At 41.5% G+C, this 3,556-nt stretch overlaps 1 protein-coding gene across 1 annotated transcript in view; it reads right to left on the bottom strand.

Moving 5' to 3' along the window:
- The window catches only part of LOC120804970 (nuclear receptor corepressor 2-like), a 32,756-nt gene extending 30,596 nt beyond the window's left edge, over nt 1–2,160 (bottom strand). The window contains exon 1 of the mRNA XM_040154728.1: nt 1,884–2,160. The gene's annotated coding sequence lies outside the window, so the exon portion shown is untranslated. The remainder of the gene's footprint in view (nt 1–1,883) is intronic.
- Between the last annotated feature and the right edge of the window lie 1,396 nt (nt 2,161–3,556).

Here is a 3,556-nt window from a genome sequence, read left to right as displayed (position 1 = left end):
AATTGATACTGGTAGAAAGCCCGAAAGTAACACTTGACGACGTGTGTTATTTTGCATTTTGGGTAAGCAAACCTTTCAACAACAACAAAACAAAAACAAAACAAAAAAACAGACAGCAGTTCTTAGAAAGCGCATTAGTATGCCATGTTTGTTTGACTACTGATGAGGCTCAATGGGCACTTGATCAAATGAGGAGCAAAATGAGCTCAACCCCATAGTAGGTGTGCCACTAACAGTCCCAGACATACAAATGTCTCGTCAAGTCAAAAATTACTCTACAAAATAAATAAAATTAAAACAAAAAAAGGGGGCACCGATCAAACTGTATGTCAATCTGAGCATTAAATATTACGTAAATAATCATCTGAATTAAATCTGTAACTCGTTGCCCCAGTGTTTGCGACTCTCATTCAACAAAGATTCCAAGCAACATATAGAAATAAAAGGGTGCGGTTTCTCAATAGCAAATTCAATGTTTACGGCACAACAATAAAAATACGACGTATTGTTCAAAGCATTTTTGAGTACGTTTTCATATTCACTGAAACTGCGGACGTAAGTGCAATATTAGCTATAGTTTAATACAAAATACAACTGTGTATTCACTGAAACCTTCACTGACTGGCCCATCTGACTGTGTCCCAATTTAAATTCAGTCACCTTCATGTCCAGAGGTAGTGATAGTGGTGCAACGAAATCTTCTCAACCCGCTAAGTCGCAGCCAAAAAGTATAATGTATCTGACTGCTTATCATGGAAGTGACTGTAGAGATTGGGCAGCTGACAGAAACTTTAGCTCGTTTATGTTAATGATCATCTAATTTGGGGTAAGGCTCGGTCCCTTGGCCTTACACATGGCAGTCTGGCTGTTCTAGTAAGATGTCAACAACGTGTCTGTAAAGATGTGTCTACTCTAAAAGTCTGACAACATTACCGTCAGTTGGTAAGTGAGGCAGCCTTCAACCACAACGCTTGCTTGTGCAAATTGGTATCTATATTCGATAGTAATGAGCAGCCTACCTACAATTTACGTTCGCATGTTAAAAATAGACTAAGACTGACCACCGTTCAACTCAAATGCATCTGTACTGTCACAACATTAATTTATTAATCCGAGACAACCAGCCATTTAACGCTACCTCACCTATCGTTCCCATTTACTTGAGTCAGTGACTTGACATCAATCTGGTTAGACAGCTACAATGAACAAATCATGGCCTACCACCCATCTGACGAACTAGCAGTTCGTTACCGGCTAACGTTAGTTTATCAATCGACAGAGCATTAAGTCAACATCACGTAAAACCAATGTTTACAAACGCAAACCGGGCGCTTTTGTGCATAGCTAAGGTAGCAAGCTAACCAAGTTAGCAAGACATCACAATATAGTGATACATAGTAGACAGTTGACATTATTTATTAACAGTGGATACTGTTAGTGTTATGGTGGGAATGGCGTGTTTACACATATAACACCCATGTAGGATCCATTCTGCTCAATAAAATTGGCGTTATCTGCTCCGCAGTTCTGACAGCTAGCCTAGGTAGCTAGCGCCGTTAGCCGTTAGCTAGGTTAGCCTAGCGATGTAGCACGTGTTCCTGATTTATAAAATAATTAACTAGATGATGATAGCCAGCCAACTAGAAGTACTGTAGTGAGGTGAGCAAGCAGCTAGGTGAACTGTTCTCTAACATCACATTGCCCAAAGCTTCGACGACCAGTTTAGCTAAATGCAACGTATAGCCTCGAAAAGGTCAATACTGCTGTGTATGTTTCTCCTCCAAAGAATAGCCGGACCCCGTCGTCCAACAACAGAACAGACATGCCCCCCCCCGAACACACACCTCAAACCAACGGACAGCCAGCTATGGCAGCTAACTAACCTTAGCGGCGGGGCAAGAGAAACCATTCGGCGGTGTTATCGTACAGTAGCTAATGTCCCAATCCTCGTCAGTCGGTCCAATTTCGCTTAAAGAGCTTCTCGCTTCGATTGAGTGTCTCGCCCCCGAATTAATCCACACGAGAGAGTAGTGTTCGTTTTCATTTGTTCCGCTGGCGGTTTTCAGCTATGTCGTGCCTGTTCCTGCACAACACAGTGGTCTGGTACTACTCCCTGAGCCGCTGCTGCTGAGACCATAGCGGGGCTGAACCGCCTCTCTCTCTCAATAGGTCCGCATGCTCTCTCGTCCCTCCTCTTTACTCGAGGACTGTACACTTCCCATCTTCACTGATACAGTCATGTAGTATTAAAGTCAATGATTATCACAAGGAACCAAAACAAAACAAACAAACAAACAGTTTTTAGGATCTGCCTATGCCCAATCTCCATTCCTGCACACGAGCTGTACATAGCCTATTTCTGTACATATCTATTTAAACATGTTCATATTTCTCTATAGATTTCTGTAAGTGTATGTATGCAATGCATATGATTACACTGCACAACTGCTGATTTGCATACATTGCATTTCTTTACAAATACTGTATATAAACTACATGTTGGTTTCATCTCCATCTATGTCTTGCAATGCACAAATACTCACAAACACGTCAAATAACACATCTAACAAATACAATAGTTCTATCTACCTATCTATCTATCTATTAACTAACTCAAATACACTCTCGAGTAAATTTAGTGTTTAGGGTTACCACTGCCTGAATCACTACATCCCTGCTGTTCAGACATATTGTTGGTATGTCAACAGTATATATATTGTCCCTCACACTAAAGCTATGAGGACAAAACCGTCTGTATTCTGTCTTTCTCCCTCTCTCCCTGCTCCAGTCTGAACTCAGTGGTTCCAAAAGGGGTCAGTCAAAGCGTTGACACTCCAGGAAGTCTACATCTGTGCTGCTTGATGCCCGTGGAGAAGTACAAGCTGTGAATACAGTGACTTAACACTGAAGGATAGTATTTGGGAGATCACAACAACCCATGCTGTGTACATAGTTGATGACTCTGCTGAAGCCAGTGCCCTGTAAATGGTCTGAAAGCTCTCTGTCTGCTTCACAGAGCTACACTTTCTTCTAAAACCACCACCCATACTGCAGCTACTGTATTTCACTCATAGAAAAGATTTTGTTTAAAAGTATTTAAGTCAGTCAGTTTGGCTCAGAAACCGGCTGCTACATAATCCAGGTTTTGACAAGGAAAGGTAATTAGTTTCAGTTCATTTCATATTGTATAATTTTGGTTATGTATTAAGTTATTCAACTTGGACGAGGCGTTAGTAACCTGACTTTGCCATATAACTATCTGGCACACTTCAGGCAGGCTATATCTTGGCCTACCGTTTAGCGGCAGCCTTTCCTATGATGTCAGATGGGATTGTTTTTCTACCCCATGTTTTTCTTTCTGCTCTGTGGTTTGGAAGACCCCCTCTAACCATCAGTTTAACTACCAATTCTTCATCCAGCCATCACAGAGCAGGAAAGAGAACTGTTTATTTCAGCTGGGCTTTCTGGACCCAGACATCTGTCGGTATAATCTATCTCCTATCTCTGCAATGCCCAATTTGTCAGCTCACCGATAAGGCACAAATGTTTCTCACTT

Source organism: Xiphias gladius, chromosome 19 (assembly GCF_016859285.1).
Source record: "Xiphias gladius isolate SHS-SW01 ecotype Sanya breed wild chromosome 19, ASM1685928v1, whole genome shotgun sequence".
Taxonomy (NCBI): Eukaryota; Metazoa; Chordata; class Actinopteri; order Istiophoriformes; family Xiphiidae; genus Xiphias; species Xiphias gladius.
The sequence above is the reverse complement of the archived record's forward strand: the minus strand, read 5'-3'. Positions and strand labels throughout refer to the sequence as shown.